Genomic DNA, 13287 nt, shown 5'->3' on the forward strand with positions numbered 1-13287 from the left:
GAAATTTACCTGAAGACATGAGTCATCTTGATGCCATTTGGAACTTTATGTGATTATTTAATATACTGTCCCTTCTTGATTGCTATATTAGGGATTGTAGTCTATACAGTTTTATAAAAAATAAGGCAAATTGAGGTTGGGAATTTAGCTCAGTGGTAGAGTGCTTGCCTAGCAAGTGCAAAGCCCTGGGTTCGGTCCTCAGCTCCAAATAAACAAAAAACAAAACAAAACAAAACAAAAAAAATAAGGCAAATTAAGGAACAATTGATGTGAAAATACAATAAAAACCCTTTGTCTCTAGGAAAGATTGGTGTCTTCTTTTGGAAGGCCCCTGAAGCCTTCCTGAATGCTCTTCCTGGGTTTCATTATCCAGAACATTCAGGGAACTCTCTCTATTCACTGTCACATGACCCTGTACTACCTGACTACAGTTCACTCAACTGTTCCTTCATGCAGAGAACGTATCCAGAGCCATCAACCCTCTCCTGGCAGTGGTTGATTGCTCTGAGGTGGTGGCCAGCACTGTGCTCCCTGTGCTACTTTCTGCTCCTTCACTGACACAGTTCTCTGAGCTAATTTTTAATTTTCACGTGCCAGATACCCTGGCAACTTTTCCCACAGCTCTCTGATTATTCCTCAAGCTGCTTCCCTCTTTACTTATACAAAACTTGGTGAATCTGCTCTTGCTCAGCCATCTGCTTTTGGAAGCAGAGCTACCACTGTACCTTACTTTTCTTATGGAGTAGAAATTTCTGGATGTAGTAGAGAACAGTACAACACATTTGTCAGCAGGGTCCCAAAAGGTAGCTATTTATGGCTTTTTTCTAGATCTCTCTCTCTCTCTCTCTCTTTCTCTCTCTCTCCCATCCCTCCTCCCTCCCTCCCTGCCCTTTTCTCTGAATTACTATTTTCTTTCCTTTGATGGATGGATGGATGCTTCAGCTTGCCAGCCATTGAATACTGTGCTGGGGTATCATCACTATGAACAAAAGCCAAGATCTGAAGTCTCATGAAATGTTAACTGGGTAGGATTAAGAGTTACATAATCAAGAAAAAAGCATAATTTCAAAAGATATTAATTACCAGGGGAAAATTAAAATAGATTGATGTAGGGGCAGATTTTCACTTCAGGGAAACCAGTCAAGAAAGTGTTAATAAAAAGTTTTAATAAAAGCTAGCACAAAAACTATAGGTCTCTTGGTATTTTTAACTATTTAAATGTGAAGTATGTAATTATCCTTTTGTATACTCTCTTTATGAAACAGCTACCCTATACAAGTCATGTTTATATTATCTACACATTTTTTAAATTAGGGCATATTTGGAATGTGGTCATTATGTTAAATTGTAAAGATTTGCTAGTTTGGGTAACAGTTAGTCTCCAAGATGCCACAATGTAGAAAGATTGTTACTTTTTCAAGTGCATGTAAAACTCAATAGTTTGTAAGGATCTTACTGTGTAGCTCAGGTTGGCCTTGAACTTACAAACTCCCTGCCTGTCTCCAGAATGCGTAGAGTGCTGCTATTACAGGCTTAAAGCACCACACACCCTGCTATTTCCAGTTGTCTTGGAGACGATCATCCACTCTAATAGAATTTACAACAGGTGTGACTCTGTATGCATCCATTTTACAGATAAACTCAGGACCAGAGGATCCAGAAGTGTCCCAAACCATCTGAAGATCAAGAGGGGTGGATTCCCGGCTATGGCCTCAAAATTCCTGCTTAGTGCACACTGCCATTTGAAAACAGCTAAACTGATATTGTTAAATTTTTGGAAGATTAAGCAAAATGGGGGCAAATATTGGCCAAGTAATAGATATATTGTTTATTTTATTTGTTTACTTTTTTTTTTTTTTTTGAGACAGGGTTTCTCTGTGTAGTCCTGGCTGTCCTGCCTGACTCTGCCTCACAAGTGCTGGGACTGAAGGCGTGTGCCACCATCACTGGCTTGTTTAAGTATTTTCATTGGGTAAATATAGAATAATTATTCCAAGTAAATCAAATAACCAAATAATAGAGTAATGATTACTGCAAACTTAAACCCAAAAAACAACCAAGTGACTTCACAGGGAAGAGGATATTTTATCAGTGATTCCCCTACTTACTTTATCAGTGAAGAATTGCTAACTTGCAGACTTTTCTTTTACACTCAACTAATCTTTTGGCTTTTTATAAAGCCTATACTTGATTTGAGTAGCTCTAATTTAGTGTCTTATACATGGTCTGTCTGTCTGTCCTGTGTGGTATATCTATACACACTTGTGTATGTTGGTGTGCTTACCTGGGGATGTGGCCATGGAGGCCAGAGGTCCATTGTCAGCTGTCTTCTTCTATCTCTACTTTATTTTATTTTATTTTTTGAGACCAGATCTCTTAGTGAACTCAAACCTTCCATTTTCAGTGAGTCTGGCTGGCCAGAGAACTCCCAGGACCATCCCATCTCTGCCCCATCCTCATTTACTGCACTGGTGTGCAGACTTACACTACAATGCCTATTTTTACCCGCTGAGGATTGGAACTCGGGTCCATACTGGTGCAGCAAGCGCTTTACCCACAAAACCATCTCAATAGCCCTACCAACAGTTTGAAAACAAAACAGAACATGGTTGTAGCATAAAGTATGTGCACACATGCACACATGAACACACATATTAAATGCTTATACACATGCTTCAAGAAAATTGTAGCAGAACCTGTACAGAATATAGGAACCATCATAGGAACAAAAACGTAAGTCAGTAATTTTAAAAGTTGAATTATTTTTACTAACCCTTATCAAGAATAATTACAGGTCTGGGCATTCACATTCACCTAGCAATGTGTGATACTTCTTGCACCATCCTATCTCACTTCAGCTAAATGTACCCAAAGCTAAATGATTTCCAAGGGCAGTTTGCACAAAGCTGATAATTTTGGAGGATGAGTGTTCAGATGTACTCGGTACCTTATTATCTCTTGTTATACTGATTTTGGCCTCAAGGACTGAATATCACTATGTCATGAGCTCCATTCTATCAGTGTATTCAAAAACATAATTACTCAATTAAGAAGGTAAAGCTGCACACACTAGTTTAATGTGTAATTTAGTCATTTACAGTGCTAATATGACCTGATTGAGATTCAGATTCCAAAAATAAATGCTAAGCTAAGGCTTTCTGCTCAATTTGCTTGCCTCTCATCTACATACACTATTTGGTTACCAAGTGAAAAATTAAAGATACTAATTCCAGGAGTGATATTTTCCAGGTAGCTGATGAATTGACTTTGTGCTCTCCCAAGCACACTTCTGGGGTACCATTGTCTCCTCACTGCTTTATACAGTGGCCACTCATCATTACATGCTGATTGACTCAGGAGCGGTGGGTCCCAGGTCCTATTTTGTGAGATTTTGTTATTTATGAAACCCTCACATTTATTTCCTCAGCTGAGATGTGTATCCCTGGAGGTTAGCGAGGCTTTCTTATCCTGTTTTTGATGCAGTGCTGTGAAGTTTTATAATCTACTCACAGCACGGAGGCTTAAAGTTAGAAAAATGTTCACTGTTGTATTTGTTTATTGGCAAAACCTAGCTTTTAGAAATCATGGTGGGATGCCATGTTTGGGCACAAAACCAACACTGAAGCCCACCAGGATGACCCTCTTATGTCTCAGCTGGACCCTAACTGCCATCAAATGCACCAAAGCATCACATGTTATGTTTTATTCCACCTAGTCTGAGAGACTTGATGCCACGTGTGCTTTGTGTTGAGCGTTCTTCTAAAAACAAGCTGACCAAAAAGCCAGTTTTCCAGCTAGACTCTCAGTGACTCACGTCTCATTGGAACTGCTGCTCCAAAGCTAGGTATGAAGAAGAGAGTTAAGTGAGGCGGCCTGTTCTTGTGGTGGTATTGTGTTCCCCCCAAAATTGTGCACCCTAATACATTTATCTGGGGTCAGAGAACAGACAGCCACTAGATACAGAGCCAAAAATGGTGGCTAGAAAATGGGTCAGAGCAAGCCATAGCAGAAGCTGGGCAGTGGTGGTGCACAGCTTTAATCCTAGCACTTGGGAGGCAGAGGCAGGTGGATCTCTGTGTGTTCAAGGCCAGCATGGAGACACTCGCCTTTAATCCCAGAAAGCGAGAGTTTAATCCCAGGGAGTGACAGCAGAAAGAGAAATATATAAAGCATGAAGACCAGAAACTAGAAGCGTTTGGCTGGTTAAGCATTCAGGCTTTGGAGCAGCACAGTTCAGCTGAGATCCATTCAGATGAGGACATAGAAGCATCCAGTTTGAGGAAACAAGATCACCTGAGGAACTGGCAAGCAGTTCAGCTGAGAGCCATTGGGATGAGGACACAGAAGCTTGCAGTCTGGGAAACAAGACCAGCTGAGGAACTGGCAAAGTGAGGAAACTGTGGTTTGTTCTGTTTCTCTGATCTTCCAGTATTCACCCAATAACTGGCCTCAGGTTTGATTTTATTAATAAGACTCTTTAAGATTTATGCTACATGTTCTCCAGCTAGGATGGGAAGATCTGGTTTACAGCTGGTCCCAAGATCCCTTCTGTACAGTTTACTGTCTTTTCAGGGGATGAAATCCAGCTACAAGCAGATCCTATCACTTATAAGCAGTAGAGCTCCTGACCGCACACATCCATGTTTGGCCTCATGTTAACAAGATTGATTGTTTCAGAAACTGTCATAAATTCAGTGCTGGGCTGGGCTCTTTTACAATTGTTTTTGCTTTTGAATAAGTCAAATAAGGCATATCCATGAGGGACAAAAAGAGAAATGTGCTTTCCTCTTGCTGTAGTTTGAGTATGAGATGTCCCCATAAGCTCATGTGCTTGGATGTTGGTCCCCAGCAGTTGATGTTAGAGGAGGTTGTAGGACCTTCAGCTGGTGAGCCTTGCTGGAAGAATTATGTCACTAGGGGCTCTTTGAGGCTCTTAAGCCTTGCCCCAATTCCTGTTCTCTCTCTCCCCTTCCTGTGTGTAGATTAAACATGATCAGCCAGCCTCATCTTCCTGCCATCCTGCTTTCCCCACCATGATCAACTGGGAATAGTCAAAATGAACCGTTTCTCCCCTAGCTGGCTTTTTTCTGTCAGGGTATTTAACCGCAGAAACAAAAAAGTAACTAAGGCATCCTTCAGAACTTTTCAGCCAATGAGCATTTTCCTTCTGTGGAAATATAACTGTTACATCCTTGTATCTATTCAGTATTATCCAGGGCTTCAGTGTTGACTCTGGGTCCTGTGTGTTTTTCTCACTTATCTTCCTGCTTACAGTGTCAGGCAGGAGCCTCTCTTCCTAGGACGCAAACAAAGGACCAGCTATTTAGTGAGGAAAGGAAAAACCCAGTAATCTTAGAATTCGGGTGTCTGTGCAGCCACATGGAAGCACACAGGGACGGCATGTGAGGTCTGCAGGTGGAGTCATCCACCAGTTCTTGCTGCTGTGGGTGTGCACTGGACTCTAGTTCTCAATACTGAATACAGGGAGTGATGGGCCTGGCAATCTGCCAATGTTCCAAATTCCATTTTAAATTGGCTTATTTTCAAATACTCTTAAACTTTTGTACTTACTAGAAGATTCCCTCCTTCCAATGTGGTCTGCTAAGTGTTTGCCGATGCTTAGCCTTGGAGATGATGATTTCATTCCTTGGATTCACTCTTTCTGAGTGTCACATAACAAAGGGAGCAGTTATCTGGGGGTGGAGTTACTTAGGACCACCATCATAGGGACAGGCTCCACAGAAAACAGTTACAAGGGGCATCTTGTAGATGGATTCCCAGAGAGGCTGTCAGGCCCACTTCCACAGGAAGAAAGTTGAGAGTGTGGGGGGCAGCTGGAATGGAGGGGAACACTTGGAAGTACACCTGTACCTCTAAACCCTCCAGAGAGAACCAGCCTCCTTCAGCCTAGCTCTATCCAGAAGTGGCAGAGGGGTGTAGACCCCCCAAACAACTCTCTCTTCACAGTGTGTCAATCATTTAGCACCGGGAGGCCTCAGTCAGTTGTGGGCTGTTTGGGACTAATAGACACGAATACTCCATTTTTTAAAATTAGCAGCAACCTACCTTTTATATTCACATTTTGGATTTATAATAAGGAAACACACCTATGAATAGTGACTTATTTGACTCTTTTCATGTTTTCAGGAATTATCATTTCCTTCCACCTGTGTCTGGTTGTTCACTTTTAAAAGAATTATTAATTTTTTAGTATTTTGAGTCACACACAATGTATTTTGATCACATTTACTCCAACCTCTTCCCAGATTCATCCTCTTTCTCCTACCCACCCAACATTGTATCCTTTTTATTATATATAAAAAAAAATCCTTCAGGATCAATGTATGCTGCTGAAATATTCTCGGACATCTAGTCTTCCACTGGAAAGTGCTCAGGTTACCAGGGCCACACTCTACATAGCAGTTCTTGTCAGTCACTCCCCCCGCCCAGGGTAGGAGTGTGTGCCCAACTGCTCTCTCTCTCCATGTTGGGTTTGGTCTGGCTTCGGCCTGTGCGGGCCTCATGCACACTGTCACAGCTGCTGTCAGCTCAGATGCACACACAGAGACATTCCACTGTGGGTATCCACCACCTCTGGCACTGAAACACAAGGACCCCTGAACCTTAGGAGTGGGAGTGGGGGTGTGCACATTCTCATTAGAACAGCATTCTCAGCCTCCTATTCTCTGTGTTATTGCCATCTACTGCTGGTATAGGCTTCTCAGATGAGGGTTGGTCGATGCTGGGATCTCTGGGGACAACACTAAGTCCTAAGGAGGCTGTGGAAGACTGTGTCTTTTTAGCACCATAATAGTAATGGGTTCTCTATTAGAGCCCATGACTTGTCTAGTCACACATAGGTCAACGGGCCAAGAATGGTTGAGACCTTAAAGAAATATCTAGAGAAAACATTTTGCAGTGTCCTTTGATTCACAGATGGTGGTTTCCCTTCCTTGTCCAGAAAGGAATTTCCTTCTCATCTGAGGACTCATTGCTTTTTATTAAAAAGGCAAAGATGTACCATCTTCTCCTTTATAGAACTACATTCACCAACAAGCAGTTTCCTATCCCAGTACTATTAGACAGTATAGTCACCATGGCAACAAAGTTGAGTGCCGTAAATTGTTTCTTATGACATTATTTTTGGGAAATAAATTAGTTTAACTCTTTAAACACTAAATTTAGAGGTAAGAGACACTAATTAATAAGCAATAGATAGTATGATCAAAAGGCAATATTATTAGTAACCTTGAGACTTTGTTATTTTATGAGAATCCTAAACATAAATTTTGGTTGTTTTACATAGTAGTGTGAATAAGATGCAATACCATGATTCATATTTCCACAGTACAATTAAAATTTAACATTATAGCATTGACAGAAGAGAGAGTAAATTACAGACTCAGTTTTTAAAGTCAAGTTTGTAAGTAATAATAAGGAAATAATTAAATGTAATTTTTGATGTTTATTCCCATCAATAAAATTTCACCAATGTAACTATCATGATGAACATGATTAATTATTTTCTGAATAAAGTAATTACAAGAAACATTTTAGTAAGGACTAACAACTTAATTTACAGTGTTTGACACTTTAAAATATTAGACAATTCTTTATATAATCCTTTCTTCTTTTTTTCTTCCTTTTTTTGCCTTTTTTCATCTACAGAGTTACTCACTTTTATATATGAAAATGGCTTTGTGTGAGAGCCTGGGTTTGATCTCCTACCCTGAGGAGAGGGTTATTGAATACTATTACAGAATTATAGAAATCTTTGAATATTAAGACAAAGCTAACACTTATGGGAAGGGTTGAAAATTAAACCCTTTTACTTCACACAAAATAGATTGTATTCAGCCTGTAGTTTGCTAGGATTAATAGTATTCTGAGATAGTACATGTACGAACCCCACATCGTTCTAAATCTCAACAGAAAGGAGGACTGTGGCAACAAGCTTAAAAGTGTCTCACTTTTCTTAGCTTGTGTTCCATGAGCATTATTGCTATTATGGAGTGGTTCTTATATTTAATATTAAAATTTCATCCCTGCTTAAATTTTCATTCATGAAACATGGTTTCTTATGGAAGCTAATTGTGTGCAAAGAAACTTCAACACAGCCTAAATGCCTTCCTTACCTTTAAAAAAAATAATAAACCTCAAAATTCAACCCAGTGTATCTGAGTGTTCACAAGGAGCGATACTGAACTTCATGTAAATATGTGCTAAATACTTCATTGGCAGTTGGGCATGGAGAACCATAGTCTAATATTAATCTTCCTCAAGAGTCTTAAGTAATCTCTGCTATGAAAATTGATCATTATTCCATAGGAAAACTGCACAGAGGGATACAGACAAGCCAGGTAAAGCTATGGGGCAGTTCTCTCTCCAGGCAGAGGTTAGTTTCAATTATTTCATTACATAGAACAGACAGAAAGCAACAGTATCACCATGTGCTTTTTAATGTTCTATAGGGTTTGTGTGTGTGTGTGTGTGTGTGTGTGTGTGTGTGTGTGTGTGTGTGTGTACTTACATGTGCTCAAGTGCACGTGGACCTGTGTGCAGAGTTGAGGAAAGAACTCAGAGCCCTGCGTGTAAGGTGCGGGTGTCTTGGAGAACAGGCTCCGTTAGCGCACTAGATAATCTTGTAAGGATTTCAGTTAGTAACCAATGGGAACCAAAGGTGCTAGTCATCTTTCTGTCACTGCAGTAAAACCCCTGGCCTCCACAGCAGCAAGAAGGGAGGGTCTGTTTGGGCTCCAAATCTCAGGAGTTTCCGTGTATCCTGGTGGAGAGAGGGAGGCTTGGTAGAGCTGAACAGCTCACATCATAGGAGACCAGGAAGCAGAGCCTGTGCTCAACAGACTTCCTGCTTCTGCCTCCCTCCTGATTTACTCCCTAGGATGTGTAGCCAGCACTTAGGAGAGATTGTCTTACCGAAGCTGACTGTGTCTGGAAACACTGCCGTAGACACACTTTGAGAAGATGTGTTTAGCAGTCTCCTAGGTGTACCTCAGTCCAACTAGCTAAAAATCAAGATTACACATCACAGGAAAATATACTCACTCATTCATCCGTCCACCTAGTCATCCATTCAACAAATATTTATTGAGAACTTACTGTGTGCTGGGCCCTGGGCTGGTTTTAGATAAGATAGAAAACAAGGTGGATGGAGGTGTTACTTTCAGTATTCTAGAAAATATGGAAGATACTGGACAAGCTATGCCTGAGGCTAGTGGAAAGATGGGAGACTTTGCATTACTTCCTCCTCTTGGCCTCAACTTCCTGGTATCTCTATGACTGCCCCTCTACAGATCCTGCAATGGAATGTGTGAGGGGTTCTGGAGACCTCAGTGGAGGACCTGGCATATGGCAGGTCCTAGGCACATGGTAGCCTCCTTCCTCTTCTGTAATGTCAAGGTCCAGCTATACCTTGGAACCCTCATCAGACTGTGTTATTGATGTAAGAATCAGAGCATGCACAAAGGCTGGCAACAGGGTAAAGATGCAGATGTGGAAATGGGGTCCAGCAAGACACAGATGCCTCAGACTTCAGACATGAATTATAAGGCAGGATGCTTTGCTGTCCACACATAAACAGCAGCAACCCTGGGGAAGGCTGACTTTAAATTTAGTCCAACAGACCCCCACTGAAGTGTCATGAGAGGTTGCTACTTGGGGATTTGTGAGGGTATGTCCAGGCCCCTCACAGAAATCCACATAAGATCATCTCTTACGACATGAGGCCAGTGCTCCTGTTCACTGTAGCAAAGCAAAGGAGGGAAATAGAGCAGAGTCTGTCACAGACTATGCTGCGAAAGGACAAATCCTTGCAGCAGTTTGAATATCGGAGGTGGATGGCAGTGTGCCTCCACAAGTCTGTGTTTATGAACGAAAACAGCAAAAGGTGGTGTCCCTACCTTTCAGGCAACAAGGTCAGCTCTGACTAGCAAGCAAGAATGAAAAGACAGAAGGCAAAAGTTATGTTCATTTTAGAGTAAAATTATCTTTCATTTCTATAAACCACCATCCCTCACACATAGCACAAAATTCACAATAAAGATAATAAATCATGCCTATCTGGCATCTTCTTCCAAATCACAGATCACTTTGACCTTAACGTGGCTACATGTGAGCAATTTTATTTACATTTTATGAGCAGAAGCTGGAAGTCGAGTGGCAGAGCATGAATACACAGCTGTATGGTGTTAGAGGGCATGCATGCAAGTGGAGAGCCGTTTAAATCTCACATGCTTTTTGCATGGGAAGACACGTGTGCTCTGGCTGTCCTGTGGCTGTGCATGGTGTTGTCAGCTGCTCATGCTGATATTCACAATGGTCTTTGGGAATGAAAGTGGACGGAAAAAGCCAGAATGTGGGCTACATTCCTAGCCAGCCCCATAGCAGGTAGCCTACTAGAACATGCCTATTGACAATTTATTAAGAACTTTATTAATAACTTCATTCATCCTGTGTTACTGTAGCTGAGCACTGCAAACAGTGTCATTTATAAAGAGAAGAAAGTCCCGGATCGAGTGGGGCACTCCCCAGGAACTTCTTACATCATTTCACACTAGAAGCACAGAAAGCAGGGTGAGACAGAGCAAGGAACGGAGCTGGTAGCCCCAAACCGCTTTGTAACTAACATCTGACTGTAGTCCACACAGATGGCGGAGCACCACAGCCTAGACCCTCCTATGGAGCTTTGCTGTCCACCACTGTGTAATCAAGGATTAAGTTTCAGATGTGCTTATAGGGGACACACCCATACCATGATGCAGCTTTGCAGCACAGTCTGCCTGATGGCTGTCCTCCTGATGAGCAAACTCAATGATTGCTGTTTGTTAAGGAACCCATTTTCCTTTGAGGTAGCAATGAGGTTTCTAAGTGAATGCTGCCTTCACATAAAGGTTAAGCATTCATGAAAAAAAATCCATGCCAAAGCCTCCGATCCAGCAGGAAATTTGAATTAGGACAAAGATGAAGATTCTAGTAACTGCAAAGGGATAAGGTATTAGAGGTATTTTCACAGTAAGCATGCCATCGAGCATCACAAAAGTGTGCCCCTATGCATTTGTGGGCTGAGGGAGCTCAAGGAAGGCTCTCCTTGATGTAGTAGAACATGGGGACTCTTGTATTGTGCTGTGTGAGGGAACTATAATTCCTGAGGGTAGATCCTAAGGAAATTATGAGTTCACATAAGCAGATAAAGGATGAGAATCATGCTTCCACATCACAGCTGAAGAGGACTGTCCTCTCCTGCAGCCTGCCTACCACCTCCATACACCAGCCCATGACCAGCGTGGCTCTCACAAGCCTTATGTCAACCATCAGGGTCCTTCCATTCCACTGCCTCCCCTGCCCCTTAGCTCAGCACTCATTTCCATGAAATGTTTTCCCTAAGCCCCTAGGTCCCATCTAAACCATCTGGGGGAAGCATCAGCATTTTGTGAATGCTCACTAGATTAAAGCCTTTGGCTAGGCTGGGCACCCACCAAACTGTGGCCTTTGTGGGTGCTAATATCTCACCAATTTCAAATCTCAGGCATTGGAATAATTCCTAACCATAGTTGCTCATTTCCTATTCACTAACTGAATCTAATTTTCAGATCTAAAAAATGAAGTCAGAGTGATGAGCTTCATTCTGTCACTACTGTTTTCTTTTTTTAGCTGACCACTCATTAACTAGATTTTTCACATGAGTAGAGAGGCATCTTTGCCAACGTCATGTACTATCCAGCACATAGGAAAAGTCCTACAGGAAGTCTTTCCTTTCATGGCACAGATCACTGGTATCTGCTGACTGTTTAGCTGGCCACTAATTAATTTCTTGCATTTGGAACATATGCTTTCACACCATCATGAAGATGCATTTGCTGGTGGTATTTCAAGTATCTCTCACCTTGTGAATGTCCACTAATGTAAGTTGCTTTCTCCTCTAAAGACATGGATTTTTCAGGTCCTCTGCTTAGTTGCAAAACTCTCAATAGTGTGAATCAGCTTAGAGATCAACTTTATATTTCTTTCCAATTATGTCTTTGATTTTTATCAGCTTCTTAATATTTTTTCAGCCTTGGATTAAGTTCAATTCCAATGATCTCTATTCAGTCAAAAGAAATAGCAAATGTTTCAGAAGGCACTGAGTGATTTTTCAAGTAGTGAGTGATACCTGTGTATAAATGCACAGAGGCAAGCAATGGATAGGGACAGTAATCTGTAAAGAAAATGAAAAGTGTTAGAAGTAGGTGAATCTGGGTGAAATTTCCATAGGACAGAAATAATGTTTCTATTGTTTTTAATTTTTGCAACTTTTAACAAATATGAGATTACTTCCTAATAAACAGTAAAAGAAAAATCAAGTAAGCAAAAGTGATCATGTCATATGTTTCTGTGATCATTTTAGGAATAAACTCGTTCTACAGAAGCAGGAGACTACAGGAACAGTGTCAACAGAAGCCCTACCAACCCTACTGAGTGACATGTGAGGCTTGTGTGGAGTGTTGCCATCTCTCTGTATTTTGTCAACTTTCCAGCATTTAATCCATCTCAGCTCTAAAAATCCAGCAGGGGGAAATTGAGATTCCTGGGCCACAAATTCAGCCTGTGCAAATGAGAGCAAATGGTGATACATAATCCACACTTAGGTGGCTCAGGAATGCTCTGCCGGCTAGTCACACTAGCCACACCTCCTGTGTGCTTGCCTTACTGGAGGATTCCGTAGGAGGCTGAGTATTAATCATGCCACCATTATCGTAGTATTATAATTTTCTCAATTCAATTTTGTACTTCGTGCCTTTGTTGAGGCTACTTTCTGTATACTAAACATTCAGGGGAGATAAACCACAAATGCCCCCGACAGATGCAAAGTTCTACAAGGTATGATACTTTGACCAATCCCTGTTCCCCTGGAAAGCTCTTCCTTGTGACTGTCCTTAGGTTCAGAAAGCCACTTCCTCTTCCACTGCCTCATTCCAGAGTCTGCTCTGGTGGCCGGTGCTACTCTGGTTTTTGCTTTGAGAACCACTTTGTGTTTGTACTCCTCCTGTTAGTCTGATGAAATCTTACTTGACCTAATGTCAACAGAAGGCTGCCCTCTTAGGAAGTGCTGTGTTCTGTGCACGAGTCCCTTCAGGTGTGACTGCTGTTAAAACAACAGCAATGGCAGAAGCAGGCTGAGGGGACTACGCCTGAGTCAGGGAGTTACTTTACTAATAGTTTTTCAAGTGTGCGCTGTTTGCTCAAGCTCTGACCATTTCTGCTCACAGAGAGGACATCGCTCTTCATATCTGT

The 13287-nt window shown here is 41.6% G+C and overlaps 1 protein-coding gene across 1 annotated transcript in view; it reads left to right on the top strand.

Moving 5' to 3' along the window:
* The window catches only part of Pacrg (parkin coregulated), a 466156-nt gene that overhangs the window by 120329 nt on the left and 332540 nt on the right, over window positions 1-13287 (top strand). The window lies entirely within an intron of this gene.

The sequence above is a fragment of the Onychomys torridus genome, chromosome 19, assembly GCF_903995425.1.
Source record: "Onychomys torridus chromosome 19, mOncTor1.1, whole genome shotgun sequence".
Classification (NCBI taxonomy): Eukaryota; Metazoa; Chordata; class Mammalia; order Rodentia; family Cricetidae; genus Onychomys; species Onychomys torridus.